Here is a 14668-nt window from a genome sequence, read left to right on the forward strand (position 1 = left end):
TAGGAATTCAAGACACCTTCTTTGTCTTGCATTAAGGTTAGGTTGTGTAAAGATGTGTTTCAGTCCTAAGTGGTCCATCTTTAGCTCAAATGCCTTCCCTAGAAGGTAATGCCTCCACATTTGTAAGGCATGAAGAATAGCTAAAAGCTCTAAATCATGTGGTGCATAGTTCAATTCATATTGCTTTAGTTTTCTAGATTCAAAAGCAACCACCTTTCCTTCCTGCATTAACACTACTCCTACACCTTCACCTGAAGCATCTGTAATCACTGTGAAGTGTCCATTTGGATCCAAGATAGTCAAGACTGGTGCTATTGTCAACTTCTACTTCAAGTGCAGAAATGACTCTTCACACTTCTCAGTCTATTCAAATTTCTTTCCCTTCTTCTGAAGATAAGTAATAGGTGTTTCTATCCTAGAAAAAACTTTTAGATATTTCCTATAGTATCCTGCAAGATCCATAAAGGTTCTGACCTCTATAACACTCTGAGGTGTTGGCCAATCTACAATAGCCTCTATCTTTGCAAGATCAACAAAAATTCCTTTTGCAGATAGAACAAATTTCATCTGTAATTTTTTTCTAATTTATAAGTTTGTGATAATTGTATCTCAATGCATCTTAACATATATAACACTAAAAATTATGCATGTAAATTTAATTTTAATATATTTAAAGGATATGATCATGTGGTCCATATAAAGTGATCACTTGTAAATGTGTTGTCAACTTTCAAAGAACAAGGCAAATAGTTCTTAAGTATTTTTAAAATTCAAGTAAAAAATAATTTTCAGAAAATAAAGTTAGTCGTCAATTATGTTCCATCCTTTAAATGATTTTTGTAAAAGATTGTAAGGGATTGAAGGAAAGATAGATAAAAAATATTAAATAAATATAACTCTTATGATGAACTAGTAATAATGTAGTCATATAAGATGAGATCAATTATGAGTAGCTTGTTTAGGAGAGCATGTGTATGCATAACAAATGATAGAAAATAAGAAGTTCTTCTGAGGTTAGAAATGTAATCAAGTAAGATAAGATTATTTGGGAGATGTAATGAGAACATACTAATATCTATATTAATACTTAGTACCTAATTGGGTGACCTAATTCAAAATGAACCAGATACTTGTGATGATCTAAAAAATAATGCTAAGTTATGGTTGAAAGTGGTGGAGGGAGATCTTGTGAACTATGTCGAAGGTATGCAGGGTTTTCACCCAACCATCTCTCAAAATTTTCCTAGTTGTGGGAGAAAGGTGATGTAAAAAGTGGGGGAGTGACCTTTAGGGTCTTTGACTAGGTTATCTCTCAGAGCGACTTTTTCATAAAAGCTAAAGGGGTCTTACAAAGATGAGATTGATAGATTCTTTAAGCTAGGAGAAGGGGTCTCAAGACTGTAGAGTGGGTACAATGGAGAAGACCTTCTTGGACTTTGGAAGGATGCAACACTCATTCTTATGAAGTACTTCATGCTATATGGTAGGTTCAAAAGATTACATACTCAAGTCTTTCCAATTCTTATGAAGTACTTCATGCTATATGGTAGGTTCAAAAGATTCCATACTCAAGTCTTTCCCATGCTTAATCATCTAAGGTATGGTATCAAATGGAATTAGGGTTTCACTAATTAAAATAATAAACCACTTACTAACTAGATCAACCATACACTGAAGGAGGGTTAGACTTAATAGATGTAGCCTCAATCCAAATAAGGAAAAGGTTGAAAATCTTATTAGATTCACTAGGGTTAGGGTTTTCCTCTTTCTAAGTATAAACAGATTGACAATTGTGAAACTCGAGAAAAACAATTGATAATAGAAGCCAACTGATGAAAAGAGATTGCTTTAGATATCCCACATAGCCACTGACTAAGATTTAGGGAAAATAAGATGTTTAAAAATTTTTGCCAAAAGTTGAGCCTAATTTTTTCAAGACCAAGTAGTACAAATTCATCTTGGTCCTCTAATTTTTTCTCTATCGAAAGCTGAACCTATTTGTCACTATCAACACTATAAAAATTCTTGAGTACAACTCTTGAGCTTGTACCATGCACAAAGAAAGAAAAGAAGAATGATGTGGATAGGGTTTTTCCTTAAGTCAAATCCCAGTTTAGGAAATAACCTTGAATGAAATAATACAAATACTAAAGTAAATTCTAAGGAGATACACCTCAAATCTACAATTCAAAGGATTGATGATGAAATTCCCTTGGGATGTAATCACAAATGTTGAATGTAATGGAATGACAAACACATGAACATGGAAACCCTAATCATAAACACATGCTTGCATGAAGATTGATGTAACTTTTCTCTATAATGCTTGAAGGATAAAATGAAGCCTTGGATCTTTGAAAATGAATGCTTCATAGACGCACCAATTATGAGGTATGATAATTATATCAAAATGAATTGATAGGATATCTTTATATAGGGTTCCCTAGGTAAATTACCAATTAGGTTGACCTCCTATGGTTATGTGTAGTCATAGGGATTGGAAGCCAGAGAGGAGGTAAAGGGTCTGTGTCATTTCAAATTGGGTCCTATTTAAGGGGGACAAGAGCATTTTATGTCACACTAGTACAACCAAGGTTCTCCATGCCTTGGTTCTCTTACAAATAGGACCAACATAAAGAGAAATGGGGAAGGAACCTCCAAGATGGAGTTCAATAAATGGTATTCATGACATTAGGGTTGGATAATTGGACCAAAATGAATGTAGAGAGGGGATGGAGATAAGACATTCTAAAGTAGGAGGACAAACATGAGATGTAAATTGTATAGGTTAAAATTTATGATCCTATATTTAGCCCCCGCTTTAACAAGAGTATGAGGCTATGTGAATACTTGTGATAAAGTAAAATGATTAAAGAGAGGAGCAATTAGGAGCTAGATCACAAGGAGATAAGACATTGCTAATTTCAAGGAACCAATCACCCAATCTTAGGATCTTAACTCATGCAATCACATGCAAGGACACACACAAAACATGGCAAAAAAGCCAAAGAAAGATAAACAAAGACAAAAAGACACACAACACAAAAGTGGTTAGTACTAAAAACAAAAAGGCTCTAAGTCAACTAGTTGAAGGGATCTCAATAATCAAAATGTCTTAGCCACTAATATCATTCTCAAAATGTTATCATAACAACACAAGAGATCACATAAAAAGAATAAGCAAGCTCATGGGGAAGAGAAAGGAGAGAACATGGATGCCATGGGCTAGCAAGTTGTGTTATGCTAGGTGATCCATATTGGTGAGGATAGTAAGAATGGTCTAGTTTTATCTTGCTTGTTCCACTCACCCTGCTCCATATGTTGCTATCTTTTCTTAGGAGTTAATAATGTTGTATAAGACTTTGTTGGTTTAGTTTAAAGCAGGCAACAACCTTTATAAGACATGAAATATTAGTTCTTGGTTTTGGGAACATCTTGTCTAAGACTTTGTTGGTGTAGTTTTAATAATGCATTCCTCATATAAGGTTGTGCCTACTTTTGGGAATGAAAAAATCTTGTATAAAACTTTGTTGGTTTGGATTCAAGAATTCACACCCCATAAGACATGAAAAATATTGTACAACAATATAGTACAAAGAGGGAAAGATGTATGAACCCTAATTAAGATGTCAACATAGTCATACGTTGATGTCTAAAATAAGCTAAAAGCAAGGATACAAACCTTCAAAACCAACAAGACATCCTTTTAGTAAGAAGAAGTATAATTCCAAGCTAAAGGGGTTTAACTCCTATAAATAAGGAAAAGATAGATGTGCAATGATATCTTGAAACAAGTGTAAAGAAAATCCTTGGAGTGGAAGAAAACTTTGCCAAATATGTCTACCTCCAAGAGGAGGTTTTGAACAAAAATAACGTCATCTACCAAAAGAAAGGAAGGAGAACAAGATTGCATAGCTTCCTCCTATTGCTAGTTAAAGGGATTTGATGTAGGATGACACACTTTTCACCCAAAGTGATGGGTTTCTTTATAGATCTAAACATACATTCCCAAGTGAACAAGAGGTTGAAAACAAGGATACACACCTCTTGCATAGGAGAGAATCCTTGAGAAAGAAAACAAAATGACACAAGGAATATCATTGTGTCATAAGAAAACACCACTCAACAGGAGAAAAGTGGATCCCTAGAAAGGATAGGGGAAATCAATACCCCCAAGCATAGGGATAAAGAGAAGAGTTTCACAACTTCTAAAGGGAGATTATACATAAAAGATGTACCACTTCAAGAAATGAATAGGTCCTAAACAAGGAACACACATGAACTCGCATGAATGATGGTTCTATACACGAAAGGACATCATGTTATGAAAAATGCAGCTCATAAAGGAAAAGGAAATATTTGGAATAAAAGAGAAAAAGTTGAAATTAAATGCCATTCTTGCCCCCTCGAGCATCGAGACAAGGATTACCATGATGAAAGATCACAAATTGATTTAAGACACACAAATACTTCTAATATTTCAGGCACAATAAGGTTGTAGCATTTGTTCATAACGTTTATCATGTATTTCATAGTTCTCTTTTACAGGAAGATCTAAAAATAAATAATTGTAAACTAATAGCTTAAGCATGAAAAACTTGCACATGGAAAATAAAAGAATGGTGCATGGAAGTAAAGTTGAGTTGACTGGTGAGACTTGAGCATCACTTACTAACAAGCCCACCAAGTTCTTGCATAGAGGCATTTACTAAATAGTCTCTTAATAAATATTTATTTTTCAATAATATGCATCAATATTTGCTAGATTGGATGACTATATTTGCAGTCTAGTTCTTAAAATTGTGAGAGAATTAACATATTTACATGAATATTGTTGAGAGTAGGTAATATATTTTGACATCAAGCCTCACAACATTCTCATTGTCCAAGATTTTAGTGCAAAGGTTATAGATTTTGGTATGGAAAAGTTGGTTAATGAAGAGAAAAGTGAAGTGATAACTTTTCTTAGAGGGACACAATGGTCTATAGCACTGGATTTATTGAATATGCATTACTTTGAGAAGGTGGATGTAGTAATATTTGACATAATGGTGATAGAAATCATCAGTGGAAAAAGAAGTAGAGAGCTATTAGAGAATGACTTGTTTATAATGTTACAAGTTAGATTAGAGGCATTGGACGATTTAAAGGACAAGACATATGATGTTCATTTTGTGTTTGCATTAATTGTTTGTAATTAGTAATCTTTTTACTTAGCTAATCCAATTCCCAAAAATTACCTCTGGCTCTTGTATGCTCCTACACCTATGATGCTATCTAAATCTAGATAATTCGTTTATTACTTATATTCGTTACATATTTTTACTAGAAAAAAAAAGCAACATACAATTCATTGTTCTTTTTTCACCTTATGGCGTTGGATAGGCATTTCATAGTCAGAATCATAACTCTCCAAACATTAAGTAAAATATATTTATGCAACTTGGAAAACTTAATTGTTGCATTTTATGTATTTTTAAATCTAGGTGTTGTCATAGAGTAATTGTTTTTGCTCTTGATTCTGAAAGGAAAAATATTGTCAAACTTTTTGTGCATTTAACATTTTGAACTATTTGATAATATTTTTCTTTATATAATTGTATATTAAGTGCATTCTTGTTAGGATTGTCATTCTTGAATAAAAAATAGTATAAAATATAAGCGATTAGAGATTTTGTGGAGCAAGTTTAGAATTTTTTTTTGAAATTATTAAATCAATTATAATTAAATATACGTTTTAAGTTTGAAAATATATTTTGCAACGTTGTTTTCTCATGTAAAATAAATTGGGATTAGAAGAAACATATGATATTTTGATATAAATGTAATATTTTGGTAAAGCCTATTTATTTTATTCATTTGAGTTTTCTTAAATATTTTAATATATTCTCTTTCAATATAGATAGAAAGCACATGAAGACTCAATCTCATAAGATCTGAAATAATGTTTGATATATATTAATAAGACATTTAACACAAAACATATATCATTTCCACTCATTCCATTTAACATCTGATTTATTTTAGATTGAATAAAATAATTAAAATGAAAAAAGTTACTAATAATTTTTTTTAGTATGAAGATGAGTATCAATGGAGTCTTGTAGTTTTAATTTAGAAATTAGATTTACAAATGACAATAAAATAAATAATAATATCTCTTAACTGTATTTAATGGGAATCTTTCATTTTAATAAAATGTCAAACAAAATAATTCTTTTTTATTAATAATCTATATATTTAATAAGTGAAAAATCATTATGCACCTAAAATTGTAATGAAATACAGAAATAACAATCAGCTTATAAACCAAAATTCTCTAACAAAATACAGCAATGAAACTTAGTTCTCTAACAAAATAAACATAAAACTTAATTCTCTAACAAAATACAGCAATAACAACTTACTTCTCTAAGGAAATACAGCAATAACAATTAAGAGGCATAAATTTTAGAGCAGGACAATTATATAAACTAACCTATGCCAAATACTTCTGGAAGACCAATGGTATGTTAAGGAAGATGGATGCGAGAAATTAATTATATGATTTTAACTTTTAAGTAACAAGGAACGCTTAGTCCTTACTTTAGGTTATGAAATTTCTCACTTGTTAAACGAGTCATTATGTCTTCTGTCATTTTTTATGTGACGTTCTTATTATAAAATATTCATCAACCAACAAGCTATTATACATCTTTATTTTCCGAGATAAGATTTGTTTCATATTTTTAGTATTTTTGACCGGCCTGGGAGGTAATCCATTTCAGTTTATCTTGTGTGTATATGTTTTTTTCTAAATGGAAATTTGAAAGAAGGTGATAAAATTAAAGCCCATAAACTAATTTCTAATTAGTGAACCACATCCCACTACTCCATATTACGAGTCAAAGGCATATTGAAACAATTATGTAATGGATTTATTTGGTGTGTATAGACTTGAACGGCCGATTAGATCTCATGCCTTGGTTTCAAGTCAAATAGATTGATTTTGCAAATTTTATAAAATATAAATATAAATATGCTTACAAAATAGATTTCTTTCCTATCTACTCGTATCTTGGATCGTTATGTTTTGTGAGAAAGATGACTGAACATTATGTTTTGCAATATATATCTATTAGCGAGAATACGCCATTGTCAACAAGAGTGAATACGCTAGTGATGTTCGCCGATGTAAGACCACAGAAAATTAGGCATCTGAAAGTGTTGTAGTTGAAAAACTAAAACTAGAGTTTTAATAAATTGTCGCTGTCTTTTTGATAAATGAAATAATGTTCAAATTGACCTCATATACCCATGCCAATGTGAATAAGTCCTCGTCATTTTCCCGTTGAGCTATATGTATTTATTTCCTCTCACCGTTTACGACCTACCTTCTTGACTGGTTGATGTGAAAGAATATTTTTTCTCCAGTGTCTATGACGTTCATTTATTTCCTGTCGTCGTTTTTGACCTAACTTCTTGACTTTTAAATGTAAAAAAGAATAACTTTTTTTTCTATCTGCTAATGTATTTTGAACGATGAAAACACACCACTCCTTTTCCCTCTTGTCCATAGACCACAAATTAGATTGTTACAAGACGAGTACAAGGTAGATTGTTGAAGAGTTAGTGGTGCACATTATAAGATATAGATAGATGTGAATGTTTCAAGGTAGATTGTTGAAGAGTCAGTGGTGCACATTATAAGATATTGAGAGATGTGAATGTATAATTAATGTGGGGTAACATATATATAATACATGTAATATTTTTTTTTATCAAATTTGATAAATTTATGTATTTTCTAAGAAATCTATATTAATTCTAAAATTAAATTTCAACTATCGTGTAAGGGGAAGGTATCTATTAAAACAAATACTTCAATTATTTTATCTTACATGCATTCATCGACGATAAATTAATAAAAATGAAAAACAAATAATATACTCCAATCAATATGAACTATGCTACCTTCTTCTTGTCACACATTACATGTGTCACATCCTTCATAGGAGCATATTTTCCCATAGTCCATGTACATGGTAGCAAAATAAAATATAATTAAAGACATATTAAAAAAATAAAAAAATAAAAAATGTTAAAGTCAAGCACAATTGAAGGATAGAGAGGAGCATGATATGGGCATCCATCAACAAATTTAATCAAGAGGAATGGTGTTGAGAAGGAGTACTACAATGTCACTATGACGAATTGTGTCACTTTAAACATTTGTAAAACATGCAAAACGGGATAAGGAAGTAGAGAAAGGTGTCCTCATGGATTTCAATAACTATAAGGCATCAATGAAATTAATCTGTTATAAAGGCTTTAAGAAGTAGTCAGAAAATGCAATTAGGAGGTATGAATCAAAATTCCACAATCATTACTAATATTCTTCTTGCTTGTGTTGAAATTGGAGATTTTAGGTAGGCTTTGGATACCCATTAAATCTTAAAGGATGGAGGAAATTTAATTGAGTGGACCATAAAAAGGACATTTATTATATTGGTATAAAATCATGGTTCCAAAATTTGACCTATGAAGATCACTTGATTCTTGATAAAGATAACTAATTTGCACTAGCATGTCACACTTACTAAGACAGTCACTTGATATGAATATTAGTGCTTGAATTTGTTAAATGGGTTTGTTTTTCCACCTGTTATGTGGAAATTTCATTGCATATTTATTGTTTTCATGAACCCTTCTTATGGTATGAGCATGAACTACTATAAACATAGAGAACATGAGAATACCAATTTGATAAATTAGGATTTGTTAGGGGCAGAACTGGTAATATCTTGAATGTGTAAATTGTAAGTATCTTAACACTTGTTGCATAGTCACAAGTTTGAATGATCTATTTCATAGATAGCTTTGCTAGATATATTAAAGCTACATAGTGATCTTGAGCATGCTTATTGGTGGTGATAAGTATGTCATATCTTGTACCAAATTTTTGTTTTTCCACTTGTTATGTGGTAATTTCATTGCATATTTATTTTGTCATGAACCCTTCTTATGGTATGAGCATGAACTACTATAAACATAGAGAACATGAGAACACCAGTTTGATAAATTAGGATGTGTTAAGGGCAGAATTGCTAATATTGTGAATGGGTAAGTTGTAAGTATCTTAACACTAGTTCCATAGTCTTATGCTTGAATGAGCTATTTCATATATAGCTTTGCCATATATATTAAATCTACATAGCGATCTTGAACATGCTTATTGGTGATGATAAGTATGTCATATCTTGTACCAAATTTTTAAAAGATACATATGAAGGGAACCAGAGGGAATAAAAGTACAAAGTCGTGTCACACACAAGGCAAAATTATCAACAAAAATAAAATTAAGTATTTGTAACAAAAGAACATTTTTTGTCAAACATGTATGAAGTGGCCTGACATAATTAAGTATATATGTCTAAAAGTTTTCCAACCATATTTTCACATAGGGTATACATGGTAGGAATATAGAATATAATTAAAGAGATATTAGAAAGTAATAAATAAAATAAAATATGTTACAAGTTGAACACAATTAAAAGATAGAAAGGAGGAACATGAAATGGGCATCCATTAAGGAATTTAATCAAGAGGAATGGTATTGAGAAGGGGTACTACAATGTCATTATGACGAATTGTATTACTTTCAACATTTGTAAAGCATACAAAAGAGATAAGAAAGTAGAGAAAGATGTTCTCATGGATTGCAATAACTATATGAAATGAATTTGTTGCATAGACTTTAAGACGTTGTTATAAAATGCAATTGGGAGGTGTGAATCAAAATTCCACAATCATTGCTAATATTCTCCTTGCTTGTGTTGCTTGTGTTGAAATTGGAGAACCAAAAGTGTACTTAGATTTAGTGAACTAAAATGGCAGCCATTTGTTTTATAAATGGTCTTCTCGTCCATAACCTTACAAGAAATCGGCGAGAGAAAATACGTGCTAGATGCTTCAGTCGGCATAGACCAGCCGCCCACGTGCTTGACTGCCACCCATCAATAATGAAGTTTTTGGACCAGCCTATACGCTACTAAGTCTGTTAAGTCATAAAGTCTATTTCTCTTAAAATGAAGATAATTAACCGAAATTAGTGTGGTCTAATTCGGAGAGTACTGTGTGTGTTCTGTTTTCAGCAGCAACCGGCGCGATCTTAGGATACAACGATTGTAAGCGAGCAGAACTTTACTAATATTTTCGTTACGCTGTCTAGGATTTTCAGCTTGATTGGACATGGAAGGAATTACTTAGGTGCCCTTTGTATTGGCTCCCATGAAAGCTCTCCACATTCATGTATGCACTTCCCTCATTTTTTCATTGATGCGATCCACCGCATCCACATCATTTCTGTTTTGAAGAAAGATAGTAATGGACTATTTTTCGTCCTCTGGTCCTCTTGTGTCATTAATTGTGCGTCTCTTCCTTATATTCTGCTTGTTAGCTACAGAGAGCTCTGCTCTTACTTCTGCAAATTCATCTGGAGGCATCACATGGACCAACAATAACTGCTCTTCAGGTTTCTTACCATCATCTGCATATGCGGATGCGTTTGTCAGGCCAATTCTAGTCAGCCCCGCTATCTTACATAATGAGATGAATCTGCAGTTTGGATGCGGATTCTTCTGCTATGGTAGTCCTTGTGACACAGGCTACCTGTTTGCAACTTTCATTTTTATGAAAAGAAACGACGGTGTGCTGTACGACATTCAAATGGTGTTTCAAATAGAGAGCAGATGGTGCAAGAAAATGCAACCCTGACACTCACCTCTACGGGAGAACTCGTGTTAAAGGACGCAGATGGCACTCTCGTCTGGTCTACAAATACATCCACCCATGATTTTCAAGGGATGGCGATACAAGTATCTGGGAACCTTGTTCTCTTGAACAACTCCAATGGAATCATGTGGCAGTCTTTTGATTACCCCACTGATACCCTGCTGTTTGGACAGAAGTTGAAAGTGGGACAGAATCTTATTGCAAACATCTCTCCTACGAATACAAGCCAAGGTAATTTCGGCTGTTCCTTGTCCGTCGACAGCTTTCTTATGTATACAGCCAAGGTACCCCCTCAAATATATTATAGGTATCCTAAGTCGCCTCCACCAGTGAAATTATCTTATCTCCAGTTCGACAATGAGCCCTTCCATGTGTTCCCCTTTATCAATTTTAGTACACCCAAAGGTTGCCTCTACTCTAAGATTATTCCAGATGGGCATCTGCAGTTTTATTCAATATTAGAAGCCTCAGGAAGATCTGTGATTGACTATTTGTCAACATTTACTAGATCGCTTGGCATGTGCGATTATCCAATGGCATGCGGAAACTATGGTGTTTGCAGAGATGGGCAGTGCAGCTGTCCAAAAGAGGGCAATGATTTTGTTCAGATTGATGCCACAGAGCCCAATTCAGGTTGCCTTCTAAACAGACCTCTCGTATGCTCAGATGCATCCAAAAGCATTAACCCCGCTGATAGTCGTCAATTTTTGGAGCTCGAGCATACTTCCTATTTTACTTATTCTCACAATAATACTTCCATATCCCAGTTCGTCTCACCAGATTACTGTCAAAATCTTTGCCGCGCAAATTGTTCTTGCTGCGTTTTTCAGGTATGGTGCCAACTTTTCCAGTGGTTATTGTTATCTGGAGTCCAATGTCTACTCTCTCATTGCGAGTAATGAAAGTGATCTATTTTACAATTCCACTGCCTATATTAAAGTTCAGTCAGGGCATAAGCAGAGTAAGCATTTGGTTTTTAGTTATCATTTCTGCTGCCATTGGTGGAGTATTTCTCCTGTTTCTCTTATTATACATATGGATAAGTAAGTATCGGGGAGGAAGACATGAAAAGGATGAAGATGAGGACGATCCTGAAGATTGGCTATCAGGATTACCTCTGCGTTACACATTCCAGGAATTGAAGCACGCTACCAATGACTTCAGTATGAAGTTGGGTAAAGGAGGATTCGGTTCAGTATACGAAGGTGTTTTGGCTGACGGCTCAAAGATAGCAGTGAAGCGCCTTGATGGAGCAGGACAAGGGAAAAAGGAATTCCGGGCAGAGGTGGAAACTCTAGGAAAAATTGATCATCTTAAGTTGGTAACATTGAAGGGCTTTTGTGCAGAAAAGGCCCATCGAATGCTTGTATACGAACATCTACCAAATAGGTCTCTGATAAATGGATTTTTTCCAACAATATGGATCAAGATTTGTTGGACTGGAAGACTAGATACAAAATAGTTCTGAATATTGCAAGAGGATTGACATATTTACATGAAGATTGTCGAGAAAAGATAATACACTTCGACATCAAGCCTGAGAACATTCTCCTCGACCAAAATTTCAGTGCAAAGGTCTCAGATTTTGGCTTGGCAAAGTTGATTAACAGAGACCAAAATGAAGTGATAACCCTGCTGAGAGGCACACCAGGTTATATGGCGCCTGAGTTATTAAACATGCATTTCACGAAGAAGGCCGATTTATTTAGCTTTGGCGTTATGGTGGTAGAAAGTTTTAGTGGGAAAAGAAGCAGAGAGCTTTCAGAGAACGGCTTGTTTTCGGTGTTACAAGTTAAAGCAGAGGCGGGTAGGTTAATAGATTTGGTATATGAGGGATTTGAAGATGACGAAACAAGCGTAATAGAAGAGGCTGTAAAATTGTTAAAAGTGGGAATGTGGTGTGTAGAGGTAGATTTTTGGAGGCGGCCAGCAATGTCGACAGTGGTGAAAGCGTTGGAAGGTTTAGTAGACACCTTGGATGATGTTCCTTCCACGACTACAGGGTTTCCAGTTGCTTCTAATTACAACAGTGAGTTCTCCTATACTCCATTTTCCGTGCTATCTCGACCAAGATAACCTAACCAGCTAACCCCTGTATCTTACTATCCAAGTCTAGAAATTAAGATAAATTAGAATTTTTCGATTTTTTTTTTTTTTTTGATTGGTAATTGGCCGAAGCCTGAATAGCTTTTGACTGGAGCTATGAACCAGTGGGGACACAGTAGGGGGCCCCATCCCCATTACATATCTTTGAATTATTATTATTATGTTTGATTAGATTGACCCCAAGACCTTCTCATCCTATAGAAGGCCAAGAGTCATAGCGTAGAGTTCCATTAGATTGACACCAAGACCTTCCCCATCCTATGGAAGACCAAGAGTCACAACTTAGAATTTCACTTCAGATGTCCCTATTGGAAGTTGAACTTGGGTCTCCACAGTGAGAACCCAGTGTTTTAGCCAGTTAAGCTCAACCCCTTGGACAAAATTTTTCGATTTTTATTCATTCCTTCGAATGAACAATTTTTTTTTAGGTCTTTGCCACTAGATTTTGACATATTATATATTACCAAAATTTTGGCACTAATAAATTCTCAAATCTCTTAACTTTTTCACTTCTTTTTCACTTTTACGTATTATGTTTTGTATAATTTCTGTTGTTGTTTATATTTACTTTTTCAATAGAAATAAATATTTTTATCTAATTAATTTAGATAATAAAGATATGGTAATTAGTAATTGATGTAAAGTATTAAGTTAATTTATAATGTTGAGATTGTATTATTGAGAAATTGAAAATTGGAATTCTTACATTTGTAAATTGTGGGTCGATTATCTTAAAATTATTGGTACACCATCAGGATTAGAGGTACATGGGTAGAAGGAAGCATACAGAGTTTACTTTGATGAAGAACATATGAGAAAAATATTGAGTTGGGATTTAGGAATTAGGAAATGTCCATACGAGATACCTAGATAAGGGATTGTTTAAAACTTTGGTTTAAAATATTTTTTAAAAAAATTAAACAATAAAGGATGTGAAGGATTGTGTTGGAGAGAGAGGTACAATAAGAGGATGACATCTAAAATAAGATATAGACAAATTGAAAGATGAAGGTGAATAGGATGAACAACTCTAAAAGTTTAAAATTTTGATAATTTCTAGAATCCAAAGGAAATGACAAAACTAGACCCAACACTAGTTTCTTTTAGGTTAATTACAATCTTTACTTGGAGAGACACATAGAGGACTTAATTGAATTTTTTTAAAGTTTAGGATTGAGTCCCAACATGGTCTAGTTTGGACCTATATCTTTTGCAGAGATATAAAAGATCTAGTGATCTTCAAGTAGAAGATTATAAGAAAAGAGATTGTGCAAGAGTCATGAAAGTATTGTTGAGATCACCGAAAGAAGAAAAAAGAGGCACTTGTAATTGATTGAGGGATGAATAAACAAATTGTTTGTTTTTTTATCAACTTTTCTTTGTTTTGGTCTATTTTTATCTGCTCCACTACTGTTACTTCAGGAACTTCTTTGGCTCAGACTTTAGGAATTTCAAACATACCAAAATTTTGCCTTTCAAATACTTTTGTGCTTTAGGACTTTTTTTGCTAGCAATGGCATACTCACTACAGCTTAGACTATGATCTACCTTTACTCTTGCTTGCGAGTCCATTCTTCCAAACTAATGATATTTCTACAAACTGGTCAACAATCAACCCTTGTCTCTTCAATAGATCTCTTTCTTTCTTCTACATTGATTTTTAATCTTCATTAAAATATCCTCTTTCTTATAGATCTCTGTAGCAAAATTTGTTTGGAGTAGTGGCTAACTCCTCTTTTGTGATGGCTACTAATCCTAGCAGCTTCCTCATCAATATTATAGGCTTATT

General features: G+C 33.5%; 1 pseudogene; it reads left to right on the plus strand.

Moving 5' to 3' along the window:
• The first annotated feature begins 10365 nt into the window (after positions 1–10365).
• LOC131036855 (G-type lectin S-receptor-like serine/threonine-protein kinase At1g34300) lies at positions 10366–12849 on the plus strand (annotated as a pseudogene).
• The last annotated feature ends 1819 nt before the right edge of the window (positions 12850–14668 follow it).

This window comes from Cryptomeria japonica, chromosome 7, assembly GCF_030272615.1.
Source record: "Cryptomeria japonica chromosome 7, Sugi_1.0, whole genome shotgun sequence".
NCBI classification, from domain to species: domain Eukaryota; kingdom Viridiplantae; phylum Streptophyta; class Pinopsida; order Cupressales; family Cupressaceae; genus Cryptomeria; species Cryptomeria japonica.